Raw genomic sequence first — 24,077 nt, forward strand, 5'->3', positions numbered from 1 at the left:
TTGGAACCTAAATTCCAAATTTTTTAAGGAGACAGGAATGTGTGCCTCTAGGGTTTTTCATGACCCATCATAAATTGCACTGAACTGACAGGTCCTTCAAAAAGAGCAATGCTGGGGTTGAGAAAGAAAAAACAATCAGGGTTTTGAAATTTAAAAACAAATGTTAAGATAGCAAGAGTAGCTTTGAATTTCATCAACTGGAATTCTTTTTTTCAAGTACTGAAGAGAGAAATTTTTTGTGTATTTTGTTCTATTTCCTTACCTCTGTCCATTATTCAAAAATACTGGCAAACACAAATAACTCCAGTCAGCCACAGAATGCACAGCTATTGTGGTGGGAATTAAAAATAGGAGTCTGAAAGCTGATCTTTTGCTACTTACATAGTGGAATCTTGGAGATTGCCTTAAAAGGCTTAGACAAAGCTGTGCACAGCAATTGTACTTATCTTTGTACTGCCAGAGGATTCTTAGGTGATATGCTGCCATGTTCCCATTTATTCTAATACTGTAATTACTGTAGAATTTGGATCAACTGTAGCAATTATGTGTGTGTAAAGCATCCTTTAGCAGCTTTGACAATAGGATTCACTACAGAGAGTCTAACCTTAACAGCTGACAGAAACTATACCGTACCATAGAAGTTCTAATACTACTGTCACTATAATTACGTTGCTAAAACAGGCAAATAATTTTGTGAAAGTAATGAATATGAAGGAAAAGGTAGAGTTTCTCAGTGTTGGTGTAAAACCAATTTTAAATTAATATCTCAATAAGGTTTGAAATTTTAACAACAATATAATTTTAACTCTTAGTCTTCTGTGTCAAGAAAGGTGGTTTATGATGACAAAGTGTAAATGTTTCAAACTCGAAATATAGCAGAAAAGTGAGTTGCTGACAGTGATTTGTTTCAACCTGTTGAAGAAATATTTTCCCACTAGTTTCTAGCCAAGAGCTATGCAAATATAAATTGATATTCAAACAAACAGCATAAAAATTGTTATTAATGTACAGTGCCCTCCTACATATTTATTGCTGCAGTACAACTTCTGATTTGTATGAATCAGGTTTCATTGTAGTTTATTAGCAATCAACGATGATTATTTAGCTCTAATGTTTGTAAACTATAATTCATCATCCCCCTATCTTTTATTTATGAGACAATGTCAAATGAAAGAAGCAAATTATATATTGTTACTGTTAGGAAGTGCTCTGCACTCTACAGCATGTTAACTTTGCCATGAACCATCAGTGTTCAATGTTCTGCTCTGACTACCATGTACATCCAATCTGCCTTCATCTTACACAGTGGAGAAAGTTGACTTTTCAGTGGAGTCTCACATTCTGGCAACTGTGAGTCCAGAAACAGCTCTAAAAAACCCCGACCCATTAAGGTCAATGGGAGAAACGCCATTTATATCAGGGAAGCCAAGATTTTATCCCTTCTGTTGTCTGTGTTGATACTTCGGTTGACACCTGTGCTAAGCAAATAGGAAGCAGAAGAGCATAGTTTCCTTCTGTTCATCCTTCTCTCATGGGGAATAATCTTCAGCACAAAGAAAATATTTGAATGTTCTGAAATGGAACTGTTTAAATGCTACTTAGTCCATTTTTGCAACAGTCATCCTAAAGTAAAATATTTTAAGAAAGGGAAAATGACAGTAACATTTTCTCTAATGTCATTGCATCTGTTACTGAGGAACAGTTATAACTACTAGGAAAGTTGGGCATTTTCCTTCTAGGTTTCTTAAATTCCTATAATGACAGTTACATTTAATTATCAGATTCATACTAATTTAGTATGAAAATGACACAACAAAAAGCAGTTGCACAACAAATGAAAAGAAAACCCAATAAATGGAATTAAGGAAACCAGAGGTGAGCATATATTTTATAAATAACATGTAAAAGCACTTTGTACCATGAGAAGTTATATTTTCATTCATGGTTATTAGTGGCTCCAGTATGGCATTACTGTGTAATAATCTAATTGTTACTCTCATAGAAGACCCCCATTTCTTACTAAAAATTGCTTTAAAGCAATTCTCTACCATCCTTAGTGTAAAAAAAAGTACTCATATTAATGCAAACAATATTTTATATATGGATATTATCATATTATTATTAATCATAATATTAGTGTGTATATGGAGTTCTGATTAAGTTAGTTGTAATGGTCAAAAATTGTATACAGGAAATATACATTAAAATTAGAAATTTAACACTATATGATGTTTTAATTCTAATACGTATGTTATGGTGAAATAGCTTGTTTGATAGACCTTATCACTGGACTCAGACAAAATTTGTGTTTTAACTTTGCCCATACAATTTCTTTTCAAAAGCTACTAATGTATCTTAATAGTAGCATGATTTCAGGGACAAAAAACATGAAATGAGACAACTATAAACCTTCTTCATACTAATAGTGTTTTGTAGAATTCATTCTAAAAGTCATCTGAAGTATGCAGGGCAAAGGAAGGAGGTATGAATTTTCTGATGAAAAGCACTATGCAGGAATATGCAAGATTTGTTATATAAATGGTATGTTAAACTAAGAATGCATTGGGTTTGCAATTTCACTGTCTTTTGTTTGTGTTCTCACAATACAGTATTTATTTGCAATCATGAATGCTACTTCCTGATTCATATGTTCTTGGCACCAACTAGACCTCAGACACAGCAGTATTATTAGAGCTAAAGTGGGGCATGCAATACAGGAAATTTAGTTAAGATTTTCTGAAATTTAAAGCACGAAGAGTCTGTGAGCCAGAAAGCCTTATGGATTAAGATTATCCTGCTTTTCACTTGAATGAATCCCTAAATGATCTTAGGTTTTTGATCATATATATCTCTCTCTCATGGTAATTCTGAATCCTGTCCTGCTTCTTTTCCATCTTCACCCAGAAGGCACTGTTTCTTTTGAAGAGCACTGTCAAAACTTTTAGTTACATTGATTGCATCAGCCACACTTTGCATAAAACACAAATGCCACAGTGCATCATGGAGAGGCTGAGAGACCTCTGGTGTACTAAATAGGGTTTCTAGAGTTTTGCCCTGGCAGTAGAGACAGTGGCTTGCCAGTCAGCAGGCACTGTAAGTAACTCCAGGTTACATTTGTAATGTCACAAGAGCATTGTGCTTGTCATGTGAAATTATTAGTGACAGTTGATGAGAAACCTGAAGTGGTGAAATGATTGAAAGCACACCTGTGATCATATCAATATAAATTAAAATTGCCCATCTCAACTGACTTTTTCTGCTGTCATGTACTGTGCACTATTTCCATGGTAATGAAACATTTATGCTGCTTATGCTAGCTTTAGATAATGTATTCCTCTCAGGTGTATGTTTTTTATTGTCATCCATTTTACTGTATGAATGCTGATGTTGTAGGTGATTACAGATGTGCCATAATCCTCATTTTCCACAAATAGTCTCTCCCTTCCCACTCTTGGTACTCAGGTATTTATAGCTCTGTCACAAAGCCATTGATTGAATGGTGTAGATGTCAGTATATTCAGTTTCTTTGGAAAGACTTAGATTAATTGATACAGACAAAATAATATGAAAGATGTATCTAATACAGAACATTCATTCCTAGACTTCAATTCTTTATAACTAATGTATTTTTAATGGACCACGCAATTTAAATGCACTCTTTCAGAATGTTTATTTAGAAGTTAGTACGAAGACTAAATATTTAAAATAGCCAATATTTTATGATACATACCTTTTTATTTTTAAAAATATGTTGATTAAACTCACCATTGATGACACTGCCTGACTGTCCTGAATCACCTCCCTGTCCTCTGTATGCCTTTGTACATCTTCTATGAGGATCTGTTCCATGATCTTCCCAGAGAGAGGGGTGAGGCTGACAGGTTAGTAGTTCCAGGGTCTTGCTTTCTACCTTTTTAAAAAGATGGGTACAATATTTCCCCTTCTGCCGTCAGCGAGGACTACACCTGACTGTCATGCTTTTAAAATATCATGGAGCCTATCTTGTCAACCACATGAGCTAATTCCCTCAGGACTCCGGGATGGATTTCATCTCGTCCCATAGACTGACATACTTTCAGGTTCCTCAGGTAGTCATGAACCTGATCTTTACTTACAATGGGAGGACCTTAGTTCCCCCAGTCCTTGTCTTGTGGTCGACCCACTTGAGAGGTGTGGGAAGTGACATTAGCTTCTGGAAGTTGCCACGGAAGACTGAGGCAAAATAGTTTTTGATTACCTCAGCTTTCTCATCCAGTTTTACTCACTGGGTAGCCTTTTTTGATCTTTTTCTGGCTGACATACCTGTAGAAATCTTTCTTGTTATTCCTTGGGTCCCTTGCCAATTTCAGCTCCAGATCTGCCTTGGCCTTCTTAATCCCATCCTGACACAACGAGGCTGAGTCCCTGTACTCTTCCTAGGATGCCTGTTCATGATTCCACTGCCTCTGCGTTTGCTTCTTGCCTGCTAGTTTGACCAGAAGTTCCTTACTCACAGCCATGTTGGTCTCCTTCCTTTCTTGCCCAAATTTTTGTTCCTGCGCATAGCTAATTCTTGCATTCTCGCTGCTTCTTTGTCAGTGAGGGTGGTTTTCCAGGGTGGTTCTATTGACTAAGTTCTTGAAGAGCTGGAATTTTGCTTTTCTGAAGTTCAGGACATTTATTTTACTCTTCACCTGACACGTATCCCTCAGGATGGCAAAGTCCACTGATGCATGATCACTGCAGTCCAGGCTGCCTCCAATCTTGACATCCCTGATTAACTCACACACTGGTGTGATCACCACTAGATCCAGTATTGTGTCCCCTCTGGTTGGTATGTTTATCATCTGGCTTAAGAATTTATCCTCCATGCATTCCAGGGGTCTCCTAGATTGCCTGCTTCTGCCATGCTACTTTCCCGGCAGATGTCAGGGTGGTTGAAATCCCCTCACAGGACGACAGCCTGTGAGCTGGAGCAGAAGGGCTTTGTCAGTAGGCTCTTGGTGTAGAGGGCACCTCCTCCACCCATCCTTTCATCCCTGTCCCTTCTGAATGCCTGTAGCCTTTGACAGCCACACTGCAGGCATGAGATTTGTCCCACAAAGATTCAGTAATATCAACAAGGTCATAACTTTCCGGTGGCTCCAAGCTCCTCCTGTTTGTTGTCTGTGCTGCGTGTATTGGTGTAATGGCATCTCAGCTGGGCTGAGACACGTTATCTTCTTAAAGGAACATGCCTTAATTCATTTGAGATATTTCCCCCATATTTCCCTCTTGGTTTCTGTTACCTCAGGACCCCTTCCTCATCTTCATAAGACTTGAAGCGTGGTCCAGCGTGACTAGCACAACTCAGAGTCACCAACGCGGTGCCCTCACAAGCACTCTGTCCCTCTAATTTTGGTCTGTCATTTCACAACTTGCCAAGAGCTATATTATCTCCTCCCCCACATGGCTTTAAAGCCACGAAGCCATATAAAAGTAGACAAGGCCTGTCTTTTATCCCAGTGTCACTGCCTGCAACACTTTTGATCTACTCCTTTCAGCCTGGCAGGGGGAGGATGCAGAACACACAGATCTGAAGTTTTTTCTGGTGCCTGCTCCTGTCTCAGTGGAGGCAGACCACGGTTCCAGCACTCTATCTCATCTTTAGAGTCCGTGATACTTCTTAACCTTTCTACCTACTCTCTCAGCTTTGTCACCAGGCAGACCAGATTAACCACCTGGTCACACAGCTGTTATCTCTATTACTGCTCCATTCCAGCACCAGGCTCTGGCACTCCCTGTAGCCTGTAACCTGGACAATTGCATGTTTTCATGGGCACTTCATTTGTGTCACCACATCTTTTCTGGTGAATGCTGAGGACATGGTTGGCCATCAAGTGGAAAACATTGCTGTGTTTCCTCCAAGGACGTGGTGACCACCAGCTGAGATTACCTCTACTGCTGGTGGGTGAGTGCTCTCCCTCGCTGTGCAAACTGACACATGAACTGCCACACCACACACTGTTTGCCTGCTCTCCTCACTGTGGTCCTGTTCACTCACACTCACCAGAGGCTGCTTTTGAATCACTACAGGGTGTCTGCTCTTGCTCCTCTCCTGGCTTGTGCAGAAGAGTCAAAACTGCCTCTCCTCAGGGCTTCAGTGCTTTCCACTCATGGCTCTTGAGTCCCTCTCTCATCACTAATTTCAAGGTCTTGCTTCTTTCTCCCTGCAGTGTGGTCTTTGGCTCCAGACCATGTCTGATGGAGAAATTTGCCTCAGAGTCTTCACTGAAATGTGTTTAATACTGCAAACTAATAAAAGAAAAAAATTCTTGATACATGCAAACACACATAGTCTTGCAGTAAAAAGGAATGAGACATATTTCATGGTGTCCTATGTAAAACATTCATATTACTTTCAGGACAGCTACAGCTGTAGCTGTGCTGTAAGTTTTGAGAAAGACAGAGAAATTCACATATGTGAATTTTAACTGTTCACTTTTTGGATATCGAGCAAGTCTTCTTAACTTGCAAAACTCTTTAAACTAGAGGGAATTTACCTCTTACAAGACAAAGTTATTAGTCACTCTCATGTTTTCCTTGGTGACTTTTTTCTTCAGTAATGTTTAAGCTGTAAAAATGATAATTTGTAATAAAGATTGCTGGCCAAAATATATTTCATAACAATTAAGCTTCCCTCTAATTTTTTTCCATCAACATTTCTTCCTTTTTTTACAAATGTCAAGTAGTTCTATAAGAGAATTTTATAGCCTCCAAATATCACATTTTTATAAGATTGTAAACTCCATCTTACTGTAAAAGAAATTTATTTAATGAGTAGTTTTTTTCTGAGTCAAAAGTAATTTATTTGATATTAGTATTTAATACCTAATACTGTAAGGCATAACAGGGGGAAATTAACAGGACATTAGCTTCCAAAACTTGAAGTCAAAGAATGACTGAAGTCACCAAAGAAAACACACCATTGATGACCAATCCTTTGTCCTCTGCATTTATAAAATCATGGAAAATAAATAATATTTTATTAAATTCACACATTTCAGTTACTAATACTACAATTTTCAAAATAAATTATGATAGCTCAACGGAATTCTAACTTTTAATGGGACTATTTAAGAGAATGTTGAACTTCCTGTTTTACGAGAATGTATGCAACAGTCTTTACCATGAACATAGTGTTAAAACTCTTAAATACCAAAGCTCAGTTCTGTTTGAGCATGTTTGAGAAATTCATCAAAGGGAAAAAGATAAAATCTAATAAGATCATAAGGAAGAACCTAAATCTGTTAGGGAAAAGGGAAAAGATAAAATAGGATGATGCATAAAGGCTGTAAAACAAATCAGGACTAACTCAACAGAAAACAAGCTTCCACTAAGTATTTTCTAGAAATGGGACAAAGAGGAGGGAGGTTGTGATAGAAAGTTTCTATTATTCTTAATACAAATAGATGAAAATGCATTTCTTTTAGAATTTAGGCATTATATGGGAGAAAAAAATTTGCGTCATTCAAATTTTTGCTATTTCCCTAATTTTTGAATTGTGCTTCTTTGAAATCAAATACCAGCTACTGCATGTTTTTCATTTTTATTTGACCTTAACTTTAATTCACAGTGTAACAAACTGATATTAGAGAAACTAAGTCTTTTGTTAAAAGAAACTTATTTTACATTTCCTATGAAGTACAAATAAATAAAAATGGAAATTATTCTCTACTGGTCTCATTTCAAGCTTTCCCAATCAAACTTTTTGTTTTGTTCAGTTAGTAAACTAGTAATTAAGTTGCATGCACAAACATTTAAGTCAGCAGGTTACATTTCTCGTGTTCTTTTACTTGAAGAGAGAAATGTAAGGGGAGTCCAAAAGGATACTGGAGCTACACTGCTGAATATCTCTGGAATTGTCTCACTTTTGACCCATCTCAATGATTCTCTGATTCAGTCTTCAGTTTTTGACTAATCTTACTACTTGTTTTCTTCTTCTCCACCCTCCTACTAGGCCCTAAAATGTTACCAATTTGTACATGTACTTACTACAACAGTGAATATTCAGTGAGATGCTGATTCCCATCTCATCCAGTTTCAGTTTAACAATGCAGGGTCTCTCCTTTTTGTTCGGGTTTTCTCTCTCATGTGTCTCTTCCTTGACTATTGGGTAATAATTTCTGTGCTTACCACTTTCACCTCCTGCTTTTCCTTATACTACAGAGGCCCTTTGCAGTCTCTCCAGAACATCCCAACTTTTATCCTTGGGGAATGTGCAAGATCTCCACTATGACGAGTTATTTTGCCTTTTTCTCACTTAAATTAATATTTTCTTTTTTTTCACCAAAATCCTGGTACTTGCATTAGCTGTTTCTTCTCTTCAATATTAAAGAGAGACATCTGCGTCCTTTCCCCGTCCTGCTTAAAGTCTTTATGATTAATCTATAAAAAAAGTACACTACTCTTTTCTCCCTCACTACTACACACAGTCCCTCTCTGGGTCTTGTTCTCTAAGGAATGACACTACAAAAGTCATCAAAATACAGTCCCATGGCCCAGTCATGGTCAAAAAATTAAGTGCATTTTTGGATTTGTATCATTAGGTGTTGGGCACAAATTTTCTTTTGTCTCCATAATGTTTACCATCTTTTCTCATGCTTATGGTACCCTTCTAATTAACAACAGCAATAACATCAAGACTTCCCTGTATTCTTAGAAGAATCTTCTGACTTCTTTGAAGCATTGTAGTTAAAGAATCTGTGTTCTCTTCTGCACTGCACCCATCTTCCTTAGTATGCAGCTGATATCTTTTCTGGGTCATAAGTTTCAGGAGCTGCAGCTTAGTGTTTTGGCTCACACTTAGGGTTCATTATATGACACTAGATTAAATAGAACAACGTTTTTTAACATTTTCCAGGCTACAGAGACGTAAGTTACAAATAACAGCCATGGATAATGAGGCAGACCTGTTGATAATTTAGTAAAGGGAATAGAAAATTTTCTCTTGAAGGAAAGAAAATGTTTAACAATTGCATTTCCTATTCTCATTTGCTGTTCTGCTCACCATTGTTGCTGCAACAATATTCTTGAAATTGAATTTTCTGTGTTATTAAGTGTTCCTGTCCAGTAGCTGTGAGATATATCTGCAGCTGGTGGAAATGGATCAAACAAAATTGTGAAGCGTTATGCCACAGTGACCATCTACCTCAGTTTTGTCTGAAGCACACAAGGAAATACAAAAAGTTTAAATGTAGGAATCCATTATGTAATCCATTTTGTCGTCCTTTACTTTTATCCTTAAATGCAGAAAACCTTGTAGACTTAATACCAAAAGAATATGTTCTTAGTTCATTAACAGTATCAAAATGCATTTTGTGGTTGATTCTCCTAATAATACTTTGCACAATGGTTTCAATCTACAGCAATGTATGCATTTTGATTTCCTAAAATTCAGCCAAATAAGCAGCAAAATAACTTGTAAATTTATTGATTCAGTAAAAGTAACAGGTCAAGTATGTTATTTGGTCACTCTACAACATATCATATAGCAAACTTAATTTATTGAATTTTCCAAGCTGATGAGCTGTAATTAATTATTATTTTATAAAAAAATTATACATTATTTCCTCTAGTGAAGACACAAACTTGATATAATAGATTACACATTATCACTAGTTAAGACACATGTAAGTACTCATTTCTGTTTTAGAAAGCCAGAACATTCACTCGTAAGTCAAACTTGGTAAAGAAAAACATTCACATTACATTAAAAAAAAAGTTTATTTCCTTCACTGTTTTTCTATTAAGAACTGTATGGGATTTATCTTTCCTTATAACTGGTTCAAGGGAGAGCCTTGTTTTTTGTGGCCTGACAGGTTTTGTGGGTAGTTGTTCAGTTATTTCACGTGATGTAGAATTTATTTGATAACTAAATTTCACACTGGTTTTTTCTTTTGTTGGATAAATTTTTTCTTCAAAGTGCAAACATTATTGTGAGACAGTTCTTAATGAGAATTTTTAGTTCTCATGCCATAATTATTTTTTCTGTGTTTTCAAAATAGGATTAATCAAAAAGATGTTTTATGTCTAAACATTAAAGTTCATGTAACATATAAATGAGCAATTGTGACATCTAGTATATCAAAATGTTTTTTTCAATTTATTAATGTGCATATATTTAATTTCTGAAAACTCTTTGTCATTAGTTATTCTATATGGGTTGAAATGTGTCACACTAAAAAAAGTGTTAAATTTATTTTAATACACCAGATTTTCTATTACTTTTTTATAGGAAGTAAACAGTATTACCGCAGGCCTGGTTCCTACGGTATATCACCGTGTCCCGCAGCCATAGGGAGGAGGAAGAGGAGAAGATCCAGCAGGCAGGAATTGTGCAGCAAGATTGATTTATTTAATTATTCTACAAACTCTTTTATAGACTTTTTTCTTCATAGTCTAATTGGACAAAGGACCAGCCACCCCTTGGGGGTGATTGGCCAAAATCCTAAAACATCCATTATCAAAATATTTTCTACTATACCATAAACAAGACTTTTCAAGGTTGCAGGTGGCTTGGTTGTTTACATTCCCTGTTACCTCTTCTGTGAGAGAGAAAAAGTCTCTCACGGACTTAGAAAAATAACAAGAAGATCCTCACTAACAGCATTTTTGTACCTACAATTCCCCCATTTTGTTTTATAAGATAACCACCCTACTATTAATCCTAAATAGAAATCTACATCAGATATTAATTCTTAAGTATGTCCTTAAGGCTTTAACTATCTGACTCCATGTGAGGAACGAGACAACTCTTAGAAAAATTAGAATAATTTATTAAAACAGAAAAATTGAAAAATTATAAAAATCAGGAAAATATCAAAATTTGGGATCCTAGTGGCTCAAGAGGTATTTCCGGGAATGCAGGGATTAGAGATCTTTGGGCTTAGACAGCACTGGACCTCCGCTGGAAAACTTGCAGTGCTGGGCTGACTTTTAGCTAACCCAAAAGTCAGAGAAAAATTATTGAAGGCTCCTAAATAGGAGTAAGGCTTAAGTGCCCAGCACGGGCGCCCACTACAACTAAATCTGCAGTGGTCTGCCCCTGTTCTGAGGCTGACTTACTATTTTATAGTGCCTTTGCTCCGCCCCAGTCCGCCCACAGACCGCCCATGGCACACCCCTTTGGTCCTAAGTGATTGGTGCTTCCCTTTTGACAGATTATCTCTGTCTACCAATAGCTCGTCGTTGTCAGGGGGGTTGTAGCAGCTGGAGTAAGAGTGGTAACATGTCCTTATTAAGATTCAGGTTGCCATGGAGCGAGCTTACAGACCAATGGCTAAAGGTCTAAAACTGGCTGTTGGCTGTTAGAAACTGGGGTTTGGAGCTGGTTCTGAGCAAAGTAGAAACCCTTAAAATAAATATTAAAATACATCCAACACATCTTAAAACATTTGCAAAAGTATACAGAGAACATGAGAAAAACAACTTTTTTTTTTTTTTTTTTTTTTTTTTAAGTTGGAAAGGGAATTTTAACTGGGACACTTTTAACTAGGGGATTTTAACTGGAACTGGTGCAGATAAACTGCTTTGAACAAGTGAAAACACTAATAGCAGAACTTGATATTTGTACCTGGACTGATGGGTGAACATTAACACTCAATTAAAGTTGTGTAACCCAAAATTAACTAATCAAAACACTTAACATGGAAAGACCAAGCTAATTAGGGAGTTCATGTATGACACTCCATAACAAGAAATTCAAAATTCAGTCTCTGCTTGTGGAAGGACCATCCCAGTCTCTGCTTGTAGAAGGACCATCTGCCTGATGGTTGACATCCTGGTCATCATCAGAAGACTCATTAGGCTGATGATCTACATTCTGGTTGCCATTTGGATGGTTGGCGTTCTGGTCATCATTTGGAGGTTGCCTGTTCTGCCTCTGCTGCCGTAGGTCAGGGCGAACGCATTTTGAAGGTAGCCACTGTACTCCAGTATCTGTGGAAACGCAAGCATACCCACGACCCCAAACGATAAGGTCATGTGGGCCTTCCCACTGGTTAGTGAGGAAATTCCGTACCCAGACTTTTGCCCAGGGCAGCTGTCTGTCACCCGCAGACTGCAATGAGAGAAAATGATTCAGAATAACAGGATTATTTGAATTTTGTGATACTGTAAGGTGATTAATTGTATACAAAGCTTTTGCTAGTCGGCTCTGTGGGGTTTCTCCATGCATTCCCCTTTTCTGTTTGTCCAAAACACACTTCAAGGTACCATGAGCGCATTCGACAATGGCTTGGCCAGTAGGAGAATGTGGGATACCAAAGGTATGGTCTACACCCCATAGGTGTAAGAACTGCCGCGTCTTCTCCGAGGTGTAGGCAGGACCATTATCGGTTTTCACAGAAGCTGGCACGCCCAGGACTGAGAAAGCCAATTTCCAATGGGCAGTGACATCACGGCCCTTCTCTCCAGTGTGAGCAGTAGCCCACATAGCCGAGGAGAAAGTGTCAATAGACACGTGCACATATTTCAGCCGACCAAATTCAGGGACGTGAGTTACATCTGTTTGCCAAATCTGCAAGGCTTTTAGCCCTCTGGGGTTTACCCCCGCTGGCAAAGGCGCAGCGAGTCCCTGACAATCAGCACAAGCACTGACAATGTCGCGCGCCTCGGTTGGCGTTAAATGGAACTGCTTCTGCAGGGTATGTGCACTTTGATGGAAGAAACCGTGCGATGCCTTGGCTTGTGCAATTTTGTCAGGCTGAGGCCCTACCCACGTAGGGTTGGCCAGCATGTCAGCCCTGGCATTGCCTTCTGTTAGAAACCCTGGTAAATTGGTGTGGCTTCGAATGTGCAGAATGTAATACAGATGCACTCGAGCCTGAATTGCAGACCACAAGGTTTGCAACAGCAAAAACAGAGCCGCATTGTTCACCTCCTTCAGAAGTGAACAATCTAAGCGTTGGGTTATATCTGCTACGTAAGCAGAGTCAGTAACCAAATTCAAAGGTTCCTGTGAGAATCACTGAAAAGCCATGGTAACGGCCCTTAATTCAACTAACTGAGCAGAGTCTGACTCGGATTGGTGTGTTAATCAACCACCACAAAGGCAGTGTAGGATACTGTGCACCCTTGCACACAGTGACCCCTGCTAAAAATTTGTCCCAATCCTTACGCCCCAAGCTGCCAACACATCCCGCCCCCAAAGGTTAAGGGAAGTGGTAGCAACATGAGGCCTAATTGTAGCTGTGTGCCCCTCTAAATCCTTCACCATCACAGGCTGTTCGCTTAAATAGCTCTGTGTGGATCCTCCTAATCCTGCGATGGCCGATCCCACCGGGGCTAAAGGCCATGCGGGAGGCCATGCAGAAAAGGAGATGATAGTTACATCAGCACCCGTATCAATCAAACCTCGAAGCTGAGTTCGGGGTGGACGGGCGTTCAGCAGGATCAGGGTACATGTCATCTGTGGCCTTTGGTCAGAGATGTCTGCAGTCCAGAAGGCCTGTGGAAGTCCCGTAGATCCACTGCCGTTATCTTCGTGAGTTTGTTGCTCTATCCTGGGGACACAAGACTTAAAAGGCACTAATTTAGCAAGGCAGGTCTTTTCAGGAATAGTTACAGGGGGTTTTTGCGTGGAGACCATAGCGCAAATCTGACCTTTAAAGTCAGCATCAATAACTCCTGAGTGCACTAAGATTCCTTGATGGGCAACATCAGGTTTTCCCACCAGCATCGCACTGGATCCCTGGGCTAAGGGTCCATATGCGTCCAAGGGAACCTTATAAACACCGCTAGAGTCTAAGACGACTGTGGCTGCGGTGTGGACGTCAAACCTGTCTGATCCCTGGGTGCCGTCTGATCCCTGGGTGCTGTCTCTAGGGTGGCTGGGTAGGCCTGTGCCTGTACCTGTGCCACCCTCTGGGGGAGTGACTGCATCGGAGAGCAATTCCCCCTCCTTGCACCCCGGCGGAAGTTTCCCGACAAAGGCTGACCATCGGCATGAGTCCGGGATCTACAGTAGCCCGTGCAATGCCCTGGCCTGCCACACCTTTTGCACTGGGGGATTGCTGTGTTCTCTTTTTGGCTCGGCTTAGGCCGCTTCCGTTTTTTCACCTGTTTTGGTTGCTTTGGTTCATGACCAGAAGATGCGTGAACAGGCTGCAGGAACGCAGCCAAAGCAGACCTTCTCTGGTTCCCAGATCCCACCTTAGCACAGGCTTCGACCATGTCTGTTACCTCAGGATCCCCTGGTAAGGCATCTATGATTTTTCTGCACTCCTCGTTTGCGTTATCTCTCACTAACTGCCTCTACAACAACTGTCTTAACCCATCATCCTCAACCTGCTTCTCGAGAGAAGCAGTGACTTTCTCTACAAAAGAGAGGAGTGACTCTGATTTCCCTTGAACTATTTCAGTATATCGCTTTCTGGATGCTGACATCTCTATGGTTTTCAACAGGGCAGCCATGCCGACCTGTTGTGCTTGCTGCAGGATGCTAGAGGGCAAGTTACCCTGTAGACTGGGATCAGAGAAGGGACCAGTCCCCATCAAAGCATCCACTCCTGCTGTCTGTCTAGGATCAGCAGCAGGGAGCTGCAAATTTGCTAATGCAGTCTTGCCGGCCAGCTTTCTCCAGGTTGTTTCAAAAACTGTAAATTGTACAGGTTGAAATAGAATTTGACCTAAGTGTCTGATATCAAATGGAGAAAGCAAATCTGTATTTATCACCCTTATTATCTGCATAACCTCAGCAGAACCTAGTCCATATTGTGCCATCTTGGATTGGAGGTCCTGGGCAACTTTCCAAGCAATTAGCTCATGCTTGTCATGCTCTCCTGAATCTGGGAGAGCCTTATACACTGGGAAAGCATGGATCTCTTTTGGGGAACCAGTACCATCCTGAACTTCGGGCACAGCCTGCAGATGGAGTGTAACAGCTCCCCGGTTACCCCCAGAATCCTCAGGTCTATTTGGCATTCCAAGGATTTCTAATAACCTCTAGTCACCCTCCCCCAATGCTTGCATCTTAAGAGACTCTAGGAAGCGATTATGATGCGTCGGACGCACTGTTACCGTGCAGTCTGGAAAGGTCCAGAGGCGAGGCCGGCGCAGCCTTTTTCTTCGCCGTGCGGCTACAGCCGCCTGACGACCCGGGGCCAGAACCTCATCTACCTCACTGCCTGACGAGGAATCATCAGGCAAAGGCAACTTTGGGGTGCTGGGAGGGAACAGAAATGTACGGGGAGGGGAGGCACTTTGGCTAAGTTCGCCAGAGCCAGAACAGACAGGACAGACTGCAGCTGGCTGTGTGGCTGTTTTTACAGCAGTTTCTTTACGGGAGGCCGTCTCGGCCAGATCCGACCGAGCCGGTACTGAAGCTGCAGCCGACTCTGGGGCTACGGCTGCGCCCGGCGCCGCGCTCGTCTCCCACACAGCAGCCACGTTCGGCGCGGTCGCCGCTTCCACTGCTGTTTCGCGCTCCCCGGGCGCGCTCGGCGCCGCCATCTCTGGCCGGCGCTCCGCAGACGCGCCCGGCACCACTGCCGGTCCGTTCTCTGCGGACGCTCCCGGCACCGCTGCCGGTCCGTTCTCTGCAGACGCTCCCGGCGGCGCCGCTTCTGCCCGCCGCTCAGCAGCCGCCGCCGCTTCCGGGTTTTCCCACAGCAGCGCTGTTCCCGGTTTCACCGCCGGCCTCGCCGTTTCTCAGCTCGGAGCCACGGCTCCCGCTTCTGGCGGGGGGGGCGCGGGCGGCGCGGACAGCACGGCCGGCGCTGGCACCGCTTGCGCCGCAGGCTCAGGCATTCGCCGCTCTAACAGGCTGAGCAAGTCCTCCATCCTTCGGGATAGGTTTCGTAGCTCTGCCAGAAAGGGCAAATGCTGCATAAAAAGGTCCATGGTTCGGTTCTGTGACTGCGTGGAACAGTCCAGCACCAGGGAGGGCAGCGGACCATAGCCAGGCAGTCCCAGGGGGGGCATGCCCAGCACTACGCCCACTAAGTTAGATCCAGGTGCATACGGAACCGAACTAGGAGGCTCTCTGGGCGTCCAAGTTGCTAAGCCGCTGATTTGCGGCCCTGGATAAGCCGTGGCTGCCGTCCAGCCGAACGGCAAGGCAGGCTGTGCACCCTGCCTCTGCCCTGACCCCCCCGCCTCTGGCGGCGCGGGGTTCCTGGGGGCTGCGGAGTCCTGAGACTGTGCAGGGTGAGCCGGCGCAGGCTCTGCCTGTGGAGCCAGGGGGGTTATTCCAAATCCACCATCACTTGCCCCAGAAGCCCAGTCAGCGGGGCCCCCCTCGGACATTCCTCCGTCACTCATCACCGAGACAGGCGATCCAGCCCTGCTATCACAGTCAAGGGCTGTCAGCAGAATAAATAACGACCTCCAGGTTTTGTATAATTCTAACGCTGCCAGCTCCCCAGTTGGGAGCTCGTGTCGGACAGCAGAGCCGAGTTCTTGCCATAAGGAAAAGTCCAAGGCACTATCTCTGTCCATGGAAATCCCTTTTAAAGTAGCCCAGTCTAGTAATTCCCGAACTGAGTTTTCAGGAATGGAGATGTGCAATATGCTAACCACACCCTTCCAGACCAGTACGACAGCATCGTTCTGTGAGCCGCTGTTCGCCATTTCTCAGTTCTGTCGGACCTCCCGGTCCCGGGGGGTAAAGGAACAGCGTACCTCTACAGGAATTCGGCTTGGCTCGCAGCAGCAGGACACGTCAGAGAGTGCAAATCACGTCGGGCAGCACCAAATATTACCGCAGGCCTGGTTCCTACGGTATATCACCGTGTCCCGCAGCCATAGGGAGGAGGAGGAGGAGAAGATCCAGCAGGCAGGAATTGTGCAGCAAGATTGATTTATTTAATTATTTTACAAACTCTTTTATAGACTTTTTTCTTCATAGTCTAATTGGACAAAGGACCAGCCACCCCTTGGGGGTGATTGGCCAAAATCCTAAAACATCCATTATCAAAATATTTTCTACTATCCCATAAACAATACTTTCCAAGGTTGCAGGTGGCTTGGTTGTTTACATTCCCTGCTACCTCTTCTGTGAGAGAGAAAAGTCTCTCACGGACTTAGAAAAATAACAAGAAGATCCTCACTAACAGCATTTTTGTACCTACAGACAGTATCATTTTTTTCTGCTATCATGGGTTGTGTATAAGAAAAATGGTAAATCAGGGAACATGAAGTCACTAACAGGAAAGAAAACTATTTCCAGGACACTTCGGGTGTTTTTAAACAAATGGGTTACAGGATGATATCTTGTGGACATATATGTAATTTTTCGGTGGTAATGATTTTAATGAAAATAAAATGGGGTAGGAAAACGGTATATAGAATAGGAAAGACAAAACAATAAAAAATTTTTAAGCAATGCAAAACAGATTAGGCGCTGAAAAAGTGAAATCATTGATGTAAGCTTATTCTACAACCTGCAAAAGGCACACCCACTGAAGATACAGGGAGACAATATGTATAGCCCTATTCCCTGGTTTATCTCCTCTCTCTTTCACTACATAATGACATATTCAGAGTCCACAAATTAGGTCTTTCTCTTAAATCAGGTGGACAGTTCATAAATATATAAATAAATGATATAACATTTTTCTTCCTTTTTTTGTCTTACATTAGGAAATGCTTGTTTACCCAAATAAAGAATTCTTGGGAATGTCTAAGGTTTTTTAAGTATCTAGAAAATTCATAGAGGTATTATGAAGTTCCAAAGGTGCTAATATAGCAATCAGCCACTGTTTCTGAATATTATTCAGCAAATTAGATACATACATTGACCTAAATTTGTGGAACTTAAATTGTCCACTTAAAAGACATGACATGTAATCAAATCCATTCTCCTCCTACACAAAGTATTTGTTTAATCTATTGCATGCAGTAATCCTATGTAGTTTCCATGCAAAATTTTAAAAATCTTACCTTCCTGAAGAATTCAAGGATGGAACTACTATTGCTGCTGTCATTTGGAACTACTATCATTTGGCAAAGACAGTAATATTGTGGATCCAATGACACAGGAATTTGACTACAACATGATCTAAAATGGGTCTATATGAATCAAAATATATATAAATGTGATTTTTGAAGACACAGTATGATCTAAGGTCTTACTGAGACTTTGGGGGAAAAATTCAATTTCTAGATTTCCTAGAGCAAAACAAAAGCATCTGTACCTACTAAAAGGTAACACTGAGTCTTGACCTTAACTGAAGAAAATTACTTCTGTATTGAAAGAAGAGGAGATAATTGTTTGTTGGTTTTTTTATCACTAGATTGAATTTAAGCATGTAACCCCTGTCTAAAACTCCTCAAAGTGTTTGAGGGTTAGAAAGTCCTGGAAGGAAAACATCCATGATTAAAAGGCATACAAGGAAAAGGTTTTGTCATAAGTTTATATATGTTTAGTGCATTCTAAAATGTATTACTTATATCATACATGGAAAATCAAGCCCCATAACCTGAAAAATGTCAGTTAAGGTTTCCTGTAAAACCCAAATTTGAACTGGTTCAGCATGTGTAAATGCATATGTCATGGATAGCACTTGGTTACACACTGACGTCTTTTAATCACACTTTTCACAAAGGATGATTAATTTTGTATTTCTTATCTTTTGGCTAACAATACAAAACACTTACAGTGTAAATTGCAGAAATGTAAGCCATCTGTCTGACAAATGTGTTTAGTGACAGCTCTGCTCTGAACCTATACAGAGCTATAAAGCTCTATGATGAAAAAATAAACCCGTGGGCATCAAAAATCAATCACTCAAAATTAGCTGATTCTTTATAATTTTGCCTATAAGCTCTTTGCCTCAGTTTCCCTTGTGTAAAATGACAATTATATTGCCTCATCTCATTAGATTATTCTGAACAGCTGCTAATTAATATCAGTAAAGATCTAGGATCTTTCAAAGAAAACCTCAGAAAATTCCATAGGATAGTTAATTATTCTGCCTGCCGAGAAAAATTTGAATAATTTTCAGTAACAAAGGGCAGTGAATAATATACTGGAAAATACTGAATAATTGCTCAACAGATAACAGCTGGATATAATTAATTGCAAGCTTTTTCATCCCTGAATATACTTTTAGAAAAATAAACAAGCTTCTGCATATCTGGGTAAAAGGTATATATTTTTTTTCTCCAATTATAGAGCTGGTTTAAAAAGGATACTCTGTCTCATGCAAAGCTTACTTTAAAATAAATACATAATAGCATTCTTAAATTTGCTTCCCTGACTTTGCAACTCTCGTTTCATGAAGTAAATTTTTGCATGCAATATTTTAATGAAATGTTCATAAAAAAAAGAGTAGTGTGTTATACAAGACATGTCCACCTCACTATTGACTAATGATGTACCCAAATTTCTCTTCCACCTTTCTAAGAATTAATGTACCTGCCATTGTGAAAATTTTGGCATTTTTAGAAAAGCAGCTTGGACTAGTAATTTTTTATTTTTTTTTTTATGTCTTTGCATGAATTTCATTCTCCACTAATGTATGCTTCAAATACACATGAATACTAGGACTGAAAAAAAAATCTTTGGTATTTTGTTTTTAAGCAAAAGTGAGGGCGTAGTTATCAACATCAGGAGTGTTTCTGTTCATCAGTGAAATAAAAAACATCTCCTTGCTGTTTTTGTCATTAATAATGATTCAGGCTTTCATGAGACTCCTTATGCTTTATGAGGAATAGTATTATATAACACTATAAGAAAGCAAGATTTCTAAAACAGTGTTATCTGAAATGATGTAACAGTACTAAATTCTTTTATTTTTATGTATTATGAAAAATGTGTTATAAACTAACAAAATGCTAACAAAAATTTATGTAAGTGGGTTTTTAGCATTGCCTTTAGTAAAAAAAGTTTGTATCTGCAGTGTTCAGGAAAAAGTCCTATAATTTTTGATTTAGAGAAACAGTCTGACAGAGAAAGACTTAGATGAAAACAATTAACTTATCAGCAGACCCTCTTGGGAAATTCTGTCATGGAAGAGTTTACTAAGGAGTGGGGCATACTGTACCAGAAACAAGCCTTTCGACCAAGACCAGGGAAGTTTATAAAATAAATTTCTGTGCCTTAATTGGAAGACAATAGCTTGATACAGGAAGTAGTGAATCAAATTCTTTGGGGGTATGTAGAAGTTCAGACAAGATGATTAGAAAGGTTCCCTAGGGCTGAGAAGTTTTTGAACTATTCGTCAAAGCACAGAGCTTTAACTTCAGTGTGTGTTTCAGAAAAATATTTTCTAATAAGTTGTAGAGTAGATTTTGCAAGAGTACTTAAGTATACTTTGACACTCCTCCCATGGAGGCATCCTGATACTCACTGAAGCAGCATTAAGTTCATACTGAGTGCTCCTGAGTGCTCTACCTGAAGGAGAATAATGAACATTTGAATAGTTAATTTAGAATTTAGTTGTCATATTTATTCTGCTTGTAAACTTACAGCTATGCTGATTTTGAGGATTTCAATTGTATGTGCAGCATGGTAGTACTATAAAAAATAACAAAATATTTCCATGTTGGAGAAGACTTCCCTTGTAATAATATCTTACTGATCTAATATCACGAGAGATAGATGATTAATAGAAGGATAAACTGGAATGGGAAGAAATTAGTCATCATGTAAATTTACCAATGTTTAGTTATGTTTTTTCTTTCTAATCAAATTAACTTAGTCTTTTGAAAAAGCAGTGCCCTCAGAATCATCAGAATGAGAAATAAAACACCTACCAAATTTTTTTGAGAAGATGAATGTGTTACACTTCCTTCTAGGATAAACATTCAAAAGAAGATGAGGGAATAGATCTACGAAATATTGTTATAAATTTAAACAGTTTGGATTTTCTTCTGATCTAGTATCAGACTTTGTTGCATGCCTCTTTCCATCAACAATATCTTGTTTTCACCAATCCTAAGATTTTTTGGTAAAGTGTTGGTTTCAACACAATTCTAAAAGAAAAGTAAAATATAAAATTGCATATAAAGTCCATAATATTATGCTTGCTTACATTTTCCATTGATGCACCTTTCATATTTCTCTAAATAATAAGAAGTTGTGAAATACTGGTTGCATGGTGTAGCATGTAGTGTTTTCTGTATTTTTGGGATTCTTGGGTTTTGTTGCTTGTGATTTTGGGGTTTTGTTTTTTCTTTTTTTGCATTGTTTTGCTCTCCTTTTAAATTCACTGTAAATTCCTATACTTAATTCACTATACCTAGAAGTTTAAAAATTCTTCTGATAAGTTAGAAGCCTCAGCTCTATGCATTAACCTCTTATATGTTAACATGACTACATGGCTGGTCTATACACAATAGAATGGTTAATCTTCTCTGGAACTGTTCTTGTTAGAGTTTGAATTAAATATTTATATATTTATTTATAATTATGTTATTTATATTAGTTTATTTTGTTATCTAGTCTTTGAACAACCTGTTTCAGTTCACTGGGGTTTTAGCAGCATTCAGAATATGTACTCATGAAAGATTATTAAAATTTAGCTGAAAATATCTTGAGTTTTTCTTAACATTTATTGCAAGGTTAAATCAGAAGTTTCAAGAGAGTGTGTGACAGGAAAAACTTACACAGCAACTAACAGATCCTTATCTATCTTTCCTTTGTTAGATTATAGTCTCCATTCAAGATTGTTTCTGATGCTATCTAAATCAGATTGCCAAACTTATGGGAGGCCTAAGAAAAGATTGTGGAAACAATTCTAATAATACCTCTCTCAATAAACAGTACACATTGGACTTCAGAGTGTTTTGTCCCAAAAAAAAAGTATCACTTTTGGCAAAATTGGTGTCTTTTATCTTATTTATCTGTGAGAATGAACCTCTGAGTGTCAGAGGTCACTAAAAATCACAAGATTTTGGCATCTATAAATATTTTTCTTCGAGGCTACCAAAGGGCTTAACCCAACTTCCTAAAAATGAGTTGGTTATTAAAATGTTGCAAAGTTACTTAGAAACCAGAAAATAAAAAATAAAAATAGAAAATAAAAGACTTGTAAATAGAAAATAAAAGACCTTACACATTTTCACCCCTAACTAAACCCTAAATTTTTCAGAGAGCTTTTCAATTAGTATACATCTTATTACTTGCTTTGGGAGAGGCAAGCAGTTTCCATCTCCCAGTTTCCTTTATTTGACTGAGTTCCAGAAAGCAGCAACAACACACATGGCTCTGCAAAGCAGGGTCGACCAATTGCTACAGGATGATATGGGCCAGGCAGGGCAGATGCCAATAGATATGGCCAACTCCAGCTGAGCTGGTCCATAATGGTGACCAGGATCACTGGAAGCCTCATAATCCTAGGGCACATCCACAGTGACAAGGCAGGTCAAGCCCTTGGATCAGCATCAGATTCTGGATGAGCAGTGACAAGGCCAGGAACTGATGAACAGAGGACCCTCCCTCTAGCTGGGAGCAAGTACAGGAGCCACCGCTTGAAAGCAGTTCCCAGTCAAAGGACTAGAGGAGCAAGGGATCAGCACAGCTTCTTACCAGAGATTTTTTTCAAAGAGCTCTTTTCAAGGCTAAACACCTGCATTATTATTTAAGCTGGCCCTAAGCCCAGGCATACAAATCCCTGGAGTAAAAAGAAATGCACTCAGGGACCTGATACTGAGTTTACTATTTATCAGCACCTTTCTTTGGTACAGCAGTTGACAGTGCTTTCCAGTTCCATCTGCTTCTTATACCTACATCTAGTTACATTTAAAATTTTGTCATTTGCAAAATATGAGACAAGAAAAACAAGTGAGTTGAGCTAACACTTGCTGACAAAAAATTTTAACAATATAGTTATGAGAGTCCAGAGAAGGACAATGAAGCTGGTGAAGGGGCTGGAGCAGAATTCTTATGAGTAATGGCTGAGGGATCCTGGAGAAAAGGAGGCTGATATTATTGATCTCTACAACTACTTCGAACAAGATTGCAGTAAGGTAGGGGTCAGTCTCTTTCCCCAGGTAAAAAGTGACAGAACAATAAGAAATGGCCTCAAATTGTGCCAGGGAAGTTTAGATTAGATATCAGGAAAAAAATCTTCCCAGAAAAGGTGGAAAAGCACTGGAACAGGCTGCCCAGGGAAGTTATAGAGTCACCATCTCTGGATGTGTTGAAAAATCATGGGGATATGGCACTTGAGGACATGGCTTTGTGGTGAATATGCTGGTGAAGCTAAGTTGATGGTTGGCCTTGATGATCTTAAAGGACTTTCCAACCTGAATGATTCTATGGTTCTATGATTCTGTTAATTAAAACTCAATTATTCGTCCAATTATGAAACACTAACATAATTTTCTTAGTAATGTGCTGTTCAAATTTTGTTGCTCAATTTTTGTTGTTTAAATTCACATAGAAATGTCTCATTAATAATATAATTTAAATTGCTAAATCAGCAGCCTTTCTAGTTTATTTCCACTGATCTTCAGGACTTGTCTAGCCACTGCACATACAGAGCTGGACTTCCAACCCATTCAACAACAGCCATTTGGCCCCTGCATCCTTGCTAAATCAGTACAAAGAAAGCTGAGCCACAGCAAGCTCAACCACATCCTGTGACTCTTCATTATTAACACACGTACAGGACTATCATGTCTTCATATTTTGTCTTTTATGTTACATTGTGGTGCAAGAAAAATAAGACCCATCAACTTAATTTAAATTAACATGAAAACTTTCTCCTATTTAAAGCTCCCAACAATGCTTCCTTGAAGTACTGCTTAGTTTTTACTTAGAATCATAGTGTGGTTCAAGTTGGAAGGGACCCTTAAGGACCATTTAGTCCAGGCACCCTGCCACAGTCAGGGACACCTTCCATTAGACCAGGTTGCTCAAAATGTCACCCAGCCTAGCTTTCAACTCTTCCAGGGGTTGAGGGTCCACAGCTTCTCTGGGGCACTTGTTCCAGGACTTCACAATTCTCATAGTGAAGAATTCTTTCCTTATTGCTAATCTAGATCTAACCTCTTCCAGTTTAAAGTCATTCTTCCTTGTCCTATAAGTACATGCCCTCATAAAATGTCCTTCTCCATCTTACCTGTAGGCCCCTTTAAGTACTAGAAGGCTCTAGTAAGGTCTTCCCAGA

The 24,077-nt window shown here is 39.8% G+C and overlaps 1 protein-coding gene across 50 annotated transcripts in view; it reads left to right on the forward strand.

Moving 5' to 3' along the window:
* Positions 1 to 24,077, forward strand: part of PTPRD (protein tyrosine phosphatase receptor type D) — a 1,180,356-nt gene that overhangs the window by 517,458 nt on the left and 638,821 nt on the right. The gene's annotated exons all lie outside the window — the stretch shown is intronic.

This window comes from Corvus moneduloides, chromosome Z (assembly GCF_009650955.1).
Source record: "Corvus moneduloides isolate bCorMon1 chromosome Z, bCorMon1.pri, whole genome shotgun sequence".
NCBI classification, from domain to species: Eukaryota; Metazoa; Chordata; class Aves; order Passeriformes; family Corvidae; genus Corvus; species Corvus moneduloides.